The sequence below is a fragment of the Etheostoma spectabile genome, chromosome 12 (genome assembly GCF_008692095.1).
Source record: "Etheostoma spectabile isolate EspeVRDwgs_2016 chromosome 12, UIUC_Espe_1.0, whole genome shotgun sequence".
NCBI classification, from domain to species: domain Eukaryota; kingdom Metazoa; phylum Chordata; class Actinopteri; order Perciformes; family Percidae; genus Etheostoma; species Etheostoma spectabile.
The window spans coordinates 16936023-16948056 of NC_045744.1; the positions used below are offsets into that span (position 1 = coordinate 16936023).

Genomic DNA, 12034 nt, shown 5'->3' on the forward strand with positions numbered 1-12034 from the left:
ACCAGCTTGTAGCAATAACTGTCATTATCTGTAGATCTATAAGTATATAGTTTTATTCTTAGCATTATTTAAGCCATTAGCATGTAACTGTTTTTTTTTATTGGTACAATTAACTTTAATGGTTGCCAGTGTTTGACTATAAACTCAGATTGACCCACTGTCGTCCAAAAGGGTAAATTCCAGGGCACTTTCATACAGTGGACTGTTGATAAATCAGGTAGTCGTTTTTTTTTTTTTTTTTTAATGTTTACATTAATGTGTAAGATGAATGTCTAGCTTACATCTCAATTCAGCTTGGGGCAATCAATTTGAGTGTCTGTCTTTCAGAACCTTGTAGTGTGATAACAATTATCGGCTTTCAGTTTGACACAATCAGTATATCACTGCAGTTGAGGTTGTAAAATGGAAATTGAAGGACATAAATGGACATGCTATCTACCTAATTTGTTGATTTACTGCAGGATATTCAGTACATGTTTACATCTAAACAGCCTTCCATTGTTTATATATTTGTATTTTACCATGAAACACTACTCGCCGAAAAATTGGAGATTGGACAAATCATTTGACAGTAGATGATGCTAGAAAATGTGTAGGATGGGATGTTCCTGCTACTGTGTTGAAGCTTTGATGTTTTTGAAGTGTTACATTTTGTGAATTCAATCAGACTTCCTGCAGTTGAGCCGTCTTCTACTATAATCCATATAATGTTGTCACGCAAAGTCTGTTATTATACAACAAGCCTTGTTTGGCTCTGATATTGTAGTAGGCAGTTGTAGGATTTCATTAGATGCGAAAGCTTATGACTTACATACATAACTGTTGCAGTGATTTGGTCTCTGTGGAAATACACTCAATACCACTGGAGAGAGTAACTTTTAAATATTTTAAAAAAATCTACTAACCTGTGTTGAAAGGATACTTTGGGCTAGTTTGTATGAGACACTTTGTATATTTGTGGAAAAGCATAACAGATTACATATACATTACGTATATTTAATTGGATTTGGATTGGAAGTGTTATATTTACACAAAGATTCACCAAATTTTCTACAAGGCAAAAATGTGAAAGGCGTATTTGTTTCTTTTTTATCACTCTTTCCTCAAGTGCTTTTGGCATTGTCTCAACTGATCCAATGGGTCCCGGGTGCTTAATCTGCTGGTCTCAACAATGATGTTTTGGTTTTGAACATTTGTGGTTGCATGCTGTAATTTGTATCAAGAGAGTGTGATTTCCTTCTATATCCTGCCCCTCCCTTGACCCCTTACATCATCACAGACTTGAATTTGGCAATAAGTACTTCCACTTTTCACATGCTGAAGCTTGTAAATGTCTGAGAACGATCACCCTTAGAGCTGTAACAATTCTAAGGATTGCTGTACAATTTATTGTCTCAGAAATAATTGCAATTAACAATAAAGTTGTCTGTGGCCGGGTTAGCTCAGTTGGTAGAGCAAGCACACAAATATAGAGGTGTACTCCTTGATGCAGCAAGCGCGGGTTCAACTCTGACCTCCGGCTCTTTGCTGCATGTCATTACCCCTCTCTCTGCCCTTTCATGTCTTTATCTGTCCTGTGGAACTAAAGGCTTAAAATGCCCACAAAATAATCTTAAAAAAACCCAAAACAATATAATTGTCTCTTTCAGTCAAATTATCGTTGTTTCCGCTACAGCGCAGCCATTTATGGTAATGTTAATTTAACTAAGCACAATAGTAGATTAAACACAACAGACAGAATCACTAACGTTACATTACTAAAACACATAAAGATGCTTCGGTGGATTTTTATTGTCAAAAGCCGAGTTGACTTGGAACTACAGGTGTTGCGTCCTCTGGTAGGAATCTATGTAGGATCATAGGATAGCTGCTGTTCTGTGATGCTAAGTGTGCACACGGTCATTGGAAACCTGTTTGATGTCTGCAAACAAAGGTGTGACCCATCTTATTAAAAACATGCTTTGCAAATCAATTGTGGTTTATACAATTATATAATAATTGTTACAGGTGTTTGAAGGGTATATGACCCAGTTTTCGACCTTATGCTTCCACTGAATATGACAGTGTTGGTCTGTGGGGATAGATGTTAACAATAAAACTGTTGTTACTGCTCTGTGACAGTATGATTACAGGTGATTGGACATGTAAGAGGGATTGAGAAAAAACTGTAAAAACTGGCATAACGCCCAAAGGGCAGTTAGAAATACAGGAATAGTATCAAATGTGGGCAGCACCAACTCCCCAAAAGGGTGTAACAGTTTACAGTGTTGCACCACCTTCCTGCATGAGTAAAATGTAATGACTCAGAGCAATTCAAGCTTTAGTTTATACTGCAAGTCCAAGTCAGTAATTAAAAGTGACAGCCGGTGATTGGATGTCAGCGTGACAGTTTTGGTGTTTTCCAGCACTGCTTTAGGAGCGGAATGTTAACAATAATATGACGTCAAGACTTGAAGCTGATAGACTCATTTGAGACCATGTACAAAATGGTCTTAAATTACGAAAATCAATCATGTCCTTCAAAGAGATGAGATGTATTCTTTCAGATTTAACTACTAGCTAATTTTGTATAATATAATTTGCTTATTCTACTGTGCAATTAGAATAAGCAATTATAAAAACACCATGAGCCACACTGTTGACATGTTCCTTCATTATGATAATCACAAGCAATGTAGTTTATTTTGAGTCAATTTTGAATGTCCTGGGGCTGTAAATACTCACTAGAGTATTTACAGTAACATTGGAATGGTTGTATGACTTTTTTTAAGTTGAATGGTGGTCGTCTCGCTCCCCCCTAGTGCCTGTGAGCAGGATGTAGAGATGTTGGTTTTTGAGGAGGGTCTTTTTTGTCTTGCCATGAGGTTTGTTGGTGGTAAGAAAAACACACCTTTAAACTGTCACTTCTAGCAAAGGTAAGTTACCAACCAATTAAGTAATTAGGTAATGTCTAAAAAATATATTATAAATGGAACACTGTAATGGAAACTTGTGTGGCTAAAAGTACATTAATAATGTTATTGTGATTTAGTCTCCTTCTCTGTCCACTATGTTACACTTATGTACTATAGATGTGTAGGTGTGAGACCTGAGAGGAATAATGGTTTCCCCCCCACTGTCTCCTCTGTTGGTGGGAGAAGATTGTGTTTCACCCCCCTCACCTCTTCATAGTGTCTCGTCTTCCTCGGTGCAGCTTTGCTTTGTCCTCAGGAGAGAATAAAGTTGGCCTAGCCTAGTTCATCTCTTATTACCATAGTACCACCTGATTATAGGAGTATTATTATTTAGTGTCCATAGAAACCACATCAAAACTAGGGTTCTGTTACTAAACGGATTTAGAGTTAAATATATTACACATATACTGGTTATTATGTTATAATGCTATGGGGAAGTTAGTGTCATGAGTACCTGTTGTTGGGATAAAAATGGTATACACTGTGTGTTTTTGGTATAAAAATGATTTAAGGTATAAATGGTTAGCAGACAAGTTTAAAATCAACACAGTCTAAGTCAACGACCATTGTCAGTGTCAAGAGGTCCTGGTAAACTGAGAATGATGCAATTCAAAACACTTTTTTTGGTGAGTGGTGCCATGAATGAAAGGCTTTTCTGTTGACAGTGGAGTGCATGAATCAGCAGTGACTCTGCAATGGAAAAGACAGCAGAGGCTCTTTAGACTATTTAGTCTGATGAATCCTGCTTAATTATAAGCTTATTTAAAAAGACAAAGAGCTAGGAGAATAGGTGAAGAGCTTATTGTACTAATGTTTTCGTAATGCTGTAACATGTACAGATGATCTTGTAAGTTTTGCAGTAAACTGGTATCACCAACCAAAGTTTCACACAGTTGGACTGCGGGAATACATTTAGCCTTGTTTCAGACTTCAATTTGCATCATGTAATCTTGAAATGCAAATGTAGAGTGCAAGGTCACCATTTTAAGTTGAATACTCTCACCATGTCAGTTGTTAACTACTAACAAGGTGCCAACAAGCAAGTCATTTAAACACCAATCTCCAGTTGTGCTGCTCAGTGACCAACAATAAATAAATTGTTTCATTAAAAACACAACCTAAAAATAGTTACCGCAACCAGTGTTAAATCTTATGTTCAACCAACCCTTCACCCAAGAGCCCAGCAACTTTGACTGGTTATACTGTAATGAAAGAGGACAGAGATGTCATGAAGTGAAGCCAAGACAAAAAAAGAAATACATGCATCAATCAAACATTTAATGGACCTGAACTTTATTACAGCAAACTTATCAAAGAGTCAGCGGTCGTTAGTGACCAAGTTGAGAATGGATTTGTTCCCCTTGACCTTGAAGTTGGTCATTGTTTACTTTAGGATATTCTTTAGCAGTGGGGGCAGGTCTGTTTGAACAACCCCCCACCCCACTCCACCCCTTCCAGCCCCGCCGCCAAATGTTTTACGGATGAAATGGAACTGACACTTTGCTGCGACACGAACAAATATATTTATTCACCTCTATTCACACACAATAAGGCATATTTTTAGTTGTTATTGAACTGTATTTTTTGAGGAATTATAAGGCATTTAACATCTACAACATGTCTACAAACTGAATTTTACAAGAAATTCTTCATGGGGAAACCAAAACCCAAATGACTTGTGATTTATAATATATTACACTGACTCACTTACTGTTTTAATGATTGATATCAAGACAATGAGCTGACAGAACTGACGAGTTGAACGTTGTCCAATTAGAACAAACCAACATCAACACAACAGTATGTGCAGTTAAACTGGATTGGCCCAATAACCTTTGAATAGGTATACTTGTTGTTAAATGGCCACGTGAGCGGCAGTCAAAGGGGGGTGCGGTGTGTCGGGAGGATAATTTAAAAGGCAATCATGACTACATTGTGCAGCTGCCCTATTTTTGATACCGTGGCGGCAGAAATTTTGCCATGGCGGGCCGCCACTTCAAAATCAGCATAGAGGAAACACTGTTGGTTGATTTAAAAACATCCAAGAAGATACAAAGTTGTGCAAAATGTGAAATAGGAGACGTTTGAGAGTGAATCCCATTTACTTTTGTATTGTTGTTTTTATGATGAGTTAAGAACATTAATCTTCCAAAAACCCCAAAAATGTTTTGGTGTACTGATGACAACCAAATGGAGTGGTTGTTTAAATGTAATGTGTACAAACTGTCTACCCTTGTCTCTAAATCATGGAAAAAACAACAAGAAGGTTTATTTGTTTAATATAATATGTAATTTATGTTGCTTCTCTGGTGTCTGGTCCTTTGATGTAAATAATGATGTCTTGTAAGCCTGTTTGGGCTGGGCATATTATTTATGCATGACACAACAATAAAACTTATTTATTGATTCATTCATACATACACTGATGTATAAACAAAGTTTACAGCAAATGCTAGCAGCTCTGGGAGGCTGTACTTGGGGGCACAGTGTTGCTTTGAGCCGAATGCTAACATCAGCATGCTAACATTTGCCAATTAGCAATAAACACAAATTGGAATTGGAATGTCATACATTTTTTTCAGGTATATGATCATAAACCAAAGTAATGACAAATTCGAATTTGAGCCTACTGATGCTGTAAAATGAGAGGTTAAGGTTGTTCGAATTCATCCTGAGTGGATCATGTCTCTACCAAATTTCATGACAAGATATTTTACTTGAAACCACAAATGTGAACCTTCTGGTGGTGGAAGAGGAAAAGTCAGAGGATCATCCTCTGAGGACCATGAATGTCTGTACAAAATGGCATGTTAATCCATCCAACATTTGTTGAGACATAGACTAACTGATTTTTTGTGTATTTAAATCACATTAAATTCAGTCTGAATGCATGCTGGTAAAGATATGGTGAACACTTGGCCACTCGCCGACGCTGGTAGTCACTGTAGTTGTTTATTTGACCTCGGTTAGAGAGCTGCTTTTCTTGGACATTTGTAGTGTTTTAAGCGGCTTCAGAGCTTGACTGAGTGCGTTTTGCAGTTTATTTTGGGCTTTTCTTAGACTCTCTGGGGACTGGGTGGTGTTTGTGTGTCTTTATGTGCCAGGGTGGGGGCCGCAGCCATAATCTACCTTCTCCTCCCAGCCCAGCCAACTGACAGAGTTGCGTAACAAATCCGCTGGTGTCTTGTGATGTCGCCCTCTGGCATGCTACAGATTGTTGTCAATAGAAAAAGATGCAGCTTACGGTTTTGGCCTGAGCCACTAATGCATGAATAGTGCATGTGTCGATAAATGAATGACATCCCAGTGGATATGTGTCACCTAAAAGCTGCCAGACTGTCAAGTTTTTGTAATTGTTTATTGTTGATGTGGTCGGTGTGTGTGTTACTGTCCATCGTGCTCGTGTTTCTACGCACACAGTTACATGTAGTCCTTTTTTCCACAGACAAAGGAGTCATTTGTGGAGCGTATGCAGAGAGGAAGAATAGCTTGGTGGTTCTCCTTGTTGTGAGCTTCTCCTCTGACACTGTAGGCTCCAGTCAGCTACTTCCCTAGGTGGTGGGTGGACCGTGTCCTTGTGTGAATTGCATTGATTCATTCATACTGCCTTCTCCTGCACAGGGCCCCTCAGGCATTCCTACCACAGCCCTCAGACCTGTTTGGAACAGTGTCAAGTCTATTCATATCGAACATTGGAAGTTGCTTCCGGTTGTAGCCTACTGTAGGTTATTGATTCAGCAGGCAACTGTGAAATAGAGTTTTTTTGTTTTGTAAGATCTTGAGTTGTTCTCCGAGGTGAATATACTGTAAATTAATCCAAAATAATGGTAATCATAATGGTTTCAATTCTCAGTTTCACAATGATGAGAAAGTTACTCATCTCTGTGGTTTAATCAGTTCAGGTGATGCCAGTCCTGTGTTTGGTCATGTGTGTAAAGTGTACGTGGGTGGATGATTGTTCTTGATGATCTTGTCTTTTCAGTTTTCACTAGTTAGAACTGCTGTCCTGTTTCCTGTGCTTAACTATCAGCCCGTGTCTTCAAACTAAACGTGTGTCTGCACAGGGAGCCTTCAAGGGCAGTCAAATCTCTTTCTTTTGAAACCCTGTAAACCCTTTGCGGGGTCAAGGCTCTGACTCATTCTCTCATCACAATATTAGGTCTCTCTGTGGGTGCACAAAGACCCATTGGTGTTCACTTTCAGTCACTCAGGACAGGTGAGACACAGTACTTTCAGAGGTGTTTATCTGCCTTGTGTTGTCATCTGCACAGGAAAAACAGCAGATCTGCAATTAGAAGTGATGAGGCAAGCTCTCTATAAAGCTTTGTGAAAATATGATACTAAGACCCCATTATTCAATAATGCAACATTTTTGTTTTGTTTCTTTAGGCAAGTCCTGAAACCTACTCCCGGGTTTGTGTTGACCAATGGATGAGGATGAAATCATGTGAGCGTGTGCTAGCATTGCAGTGCCATGGACCTGTAGCTGGACAAAATGTTACCTCAATAGACTGGGGGCCTTGTCTGCACGTAGTTGACCTTCTGTCATTAACCTGAGAGGAGTACTTGCTGTACGGTGTCAGAGCGTAGGACTCGGACCAAGAAAGAAATCCTGGATTGTACGGCTTAAATACTGCAGGTAAGAAGATTGTAAGACAGCAGCGCTGTATCAATGCCATCTATTCTGTTTTCTGAATGTATTGCAGCTGGGTGTGACTGTGCTGTGCATGTTTTTGCCATAGTGTACACTGTTTAAACACACGTTTGGTTTGCTGTTCTGTCTCAGTGTGTGTGTGTAAGCCATGCAGACATGAGATCATGCCAAACAGTGACCGTGCTCAGTATAATGAATGGGAACTATTCACCTTTGAAATGCAGACAAGCAAATACTGAGGATGATGTCATCTTGGGTCACACTGTGGGTTTTTCGTGTGTGTGAGTTAAATATATATCAAGGCAGGGTGATGAAGAAATGAGCAAAGGATTCTTTACATCTCGCAGGTTTTAATGGTCTTCTTGCAGATGCACACTTAAAAACAGAAGGTGGATGTGGTTGACCCTCTCCTGTTTCATCAGGCTTGTGTTTTTTTATCCAAAAGAGGATCTGTCATGTCTCAGATTTGTTAATTTTCTTTTGTGGGACACAGTCACCGAATAACAATCAGTAGCTGATGAAGTAGAGTAGGAGGAAGTGAGAGTCACACGGGTGGCTTTGATAGAAACTCCTCTGTTACCCGGGCACAAACAGAACCACAGACAGGATGTCGTCCAGCCAGACACTCCCAAACAGGTGTCTGCAAGCCTCAGTACACAGAGAACAATAATCAAATGTGTGATTAAGAGCTAAAAATTACAAATAGTGAGGGAAAAAGACTATGTGAGTGTGTACGGTATGTAAATGTGCTGTATTTATATAGCGCTTTTCCAGTCTTAACAACTGCTCAAAGCGCTTTTACATCTACAGGAAACATTCACCATTCACACACATTCATACACTGTGGCCGGGGCTGCCGTACAAGGTGCCACCTGCTCATCAGATAAACATTCACACACATTCACACTCCGATGCGCAGCACCGGGGGCAACTTGGGGTTCAGTGTGAGACAAACAAAGGTCTGACTGAAACAATGCATCTGTAGTCTGACCAGTAAAATATTTGTTAAGTAGAGTGATGATCTGGGCTGGAAGTACAGTACCAATTAAAAGTGTGGACACATATTTTAAGTGCGTCCAAACTTTTGACTGGTACTGTATATTTACTCAAATCATGCAGTTTTGAGATACATGCAATTATATTTGAGTATTTCCATTTCATATTCATGATACTTTATACTTATTCTTCACTGCATTTCAGAGGAAAATATTTAACTTTTTACTCGGCTACATTAATTTAAAAGCTATAGTTACTCTTACGATAAAGGTTTTTTACACACAAAACAACAACTTATAAAACAATCGGCTACATTGTTTTATATCAAACAACCCAGTAGTATCTGAAGTAGTTAGTTTCACTTTGACCAGCTGCAAATTTAAATACTATCTTAAAGTAATATGGATAGTAATAATAATCAGTGTTGTCTTTTACCGTGACCAATTACTGTTCAGTATGTTACAGTTTTACAAACAAGAAAATGAACACCTTAAGCTTGACAGAAATTTTTTGCATCTAGCTCATCAAGCTTCTGGCATTCATCATGATCTCAGTAAGTTAGCAAGAGGGCGCTACAGACAACTACCGTGTTTTAATCACACTGTAATTGATCATTTCCTTTATACTGTTTTAAACTAAACAACATGAATTTCTTATTCAAGTGCTTTAAACCAACATTTTACAACGATGCTGTACTTCATTACAGCTGGAAGGTACTTTTGAGTATTTTCATTTTCTCTTACTTGGCTATTGTACGTTTTACTTATGTATTTTTAAAGCTGTAGTTACTTTGCATATTCATATTGATTATATAAAATATTTTGAATAAGCTATGATTTATCAAAGTGGATGAAAAGGAGACTTTATTGATCCAGTGCTGAAATTCACAAGCTAGCTGCCAAGTCAAACTTCCACTGTTATTTTGGTGAAAGTAACTCAAAAACAATGCAAAAGTAGTGTAACGCATTACAATTCAGAGACAGTTAATTTGTAATAAAACTAATTACTCTCAAGCGACAGTAACTAGTAATCTATGTATTACATTTTGGAAGTAACACTGATAATAATATAATAACACCCAGACCTATTAGGCAGCAGAATGTCACGTTCTGCCTAATGGGAACGTTTAATTTTGATATATTTAGTATGCTTTAATGCTTATATCAAATTATATTATATTCTATTATATTTCTGTACTTTATGCAAGTAAAACTATGAATGCTGGCCTTTTACTTTTTTTTCACTTTCACTACACTGAGGTTAAGGATGCATCGATCCTACTTTTGCAGTCCTGATACCAAAACCTTGGCTGTGGCATCAGTCGATACGGGTAACAGTAGGCTGCCAGTCTTAATCTAATAAGCTGTATTTCTCACTATGTGAAAGTGACTGGGATACATAGCTATACATTTACCAGTGTTGTAGTCAAGACCACCTAAAGCGAGACCAAGTTGTCACCAAAACTAGAGCGTTTTGAGACCAAGTCATGATCAAGACTTTAAGGGGTTTGGGCGGCCTCTGGCTCACCCAGTGGGAGTGTTCGCCCCATGTTGGCTGGGTCCTGCAGCAGCCCGAGTTCGGGTCCGACTTGCGGCCCTTTGCTGCATGTCGTCTCCCCATATCTCTCCCTCTTTCATGTCTAGCCACTGTCACTATAATAAGGGGAAAAGCCCCCAAAAATAATAAAACAAAAATTAAAAAAAGACTTTAAGGGATTGAGACTGAGTCAAGACCAAGACCAGACCAGTGCCAGAGCTTCTCCTGTATGTCACATTCACTTTCTTAGGCGTTGGTGTTAAGGGGGTGGGAAGAGGGGGTTAACAGTAACAAATTTCATTTTTACATCCAATGACAGTTATGATGTTAACACATACAAGTAAACAAAGCACAGGTAATTTACTGATATCTCTGCAGTTGTAGTCTTGAAATAAAATCCTGAGTCGTCTTCAACTGAGAGTAAATGCGGTTGATTCCGAGACTAGACCGAGACCTTCAGAAAGTGGTCTTGAGACCTTTCTTAAGACCAAGACTGATCTTCAGTACTACAACAGTGAAATTTACTGAATTATTTCTTATTAAAATAAGAAATTGTGCACCAGCAACTTGGAAAAAAAATCTTCCAAATTAACAGGAATTACAACTCAACGTTTTAAATGCAGCAACAAATTGGTCAAAAATTATACAGGAATTAAAATTCCAGTATATGATGTATATAGTTTATACTCTTTATAAACATAGAATTGAATTGAATTGAATAGATTGGCACCATTGTCACAATACCTGGTCCAGCTATTTGAGTCAGTATCGGCCCGATATCAGATATAAGTATTAAGTAGGTGCATCCCCAATTGAGGAATTGATACTTTTACTTAAGTAATTTTACTAAAAACTTCTTCCACCACTGACAAAGCTGTTGGTTAACTAAAAGTGCTTTTAGTGTTAACTGAAAGACACGGTCATGCTTAACAACAGACTTATTCCAGTATGTTATACTGTGTACATATAGAAAAGGTAATCCAATATTTTTACATTTAAATTTTAATTGCAAGCACCATTCAGCACTTGCTTGTTTAATTAATGTAATCTCTGCTTTGATTGTTTTAATGCATACACCGAGTCCATGAAATAGCTGAGTACCTTGCTGGACCAGAAGGGCAAATGTAACCGTTAATCAGACAGGCTCTTTAATGCAAAGAGAAAAATGAAACTCATGATTCCATTCAGGGACATTCAGTCATTTGGTAATAAAGAGAAGAGATAGTAAGTTCCAGTCAGAGAAAAGGTGTGCTAATAATTGTGAATTGACCATAGATATAGAATTGTTTTATATCTATGGAATTGACATTGTGGACATAATGGAATTTATTTACCCGCAATTTAGGCAACTGGTAAAACACTCAAATTTAAGATGTGGACAGAGAATTTGAGGATGTTATATTTTTGGATGTTATGTTTTGCCTCAAGGTAAAAATGTAGTTTGTCAAAGATAATTTCTTCCCCCCTTTACTTTTAATTTTGTTCCATTAAAGCCTGTGATGCTCCAAGAATGTATTATGCACTTTGAGTGGCTTGTTATTCTTGATTAAAATTCAAAAAAAGTGATTGCTGGAAGTAAGGCAGATAGAAGTATGAGGATGGATGGAAAGGGACTAAAAGAGAAAGCGGAGAGGAAGCTCCCAGAATAGCAGCAGCGACCAGTGCGTGTGCTTTTTGTGGAGTGTCTCTGAATGCTTGGAGGGCGTCGGGGCCCCAGACTGACAGAGGAGAAGTCGGAGGAAAGGGAGCCTCTGGGAGTCAAAGTGCATAAGTGTGTGTGTGGGCGTGAGATAGAGAGGACAGTGTTATTTTAACCCCGCACTAACATCCGGCTATCACACCAAATCTCCCCCGTTGCTGACTCCTCATTTAGTTTACCTGCAGACCAGATGTC

The 12034-nt window shown here is 38.4% G+C and overlaps 1 protein-coding gene across 3 annotated transcripts in view; it reads left to right on the forward strand.

The window, feature by feature from the left end:
• Nucleotides 1-12034, forward strand: part of tnk2b (tyrosine kinase, non-receptor, 2b) — a 62695-nt gene that overhangs the window by 4338 nt on the left and 46323 nt on the right. For 2 of the 3 annotated variants that reach the window (XM_032531711.1, XM_032531712.1), the window contains one exon: nt 7344-7593. The gene's annotated coding sequence lies outside the window, so the exon portion shown is untranslated. Of the gene's footprint in view, nt 1-7113; nt 7252-7343; nt 7594-12034 lie in introns of all 3 variants that reach the window. The other variant, XM_032531713.1, reaches the window with a different exon arrangement.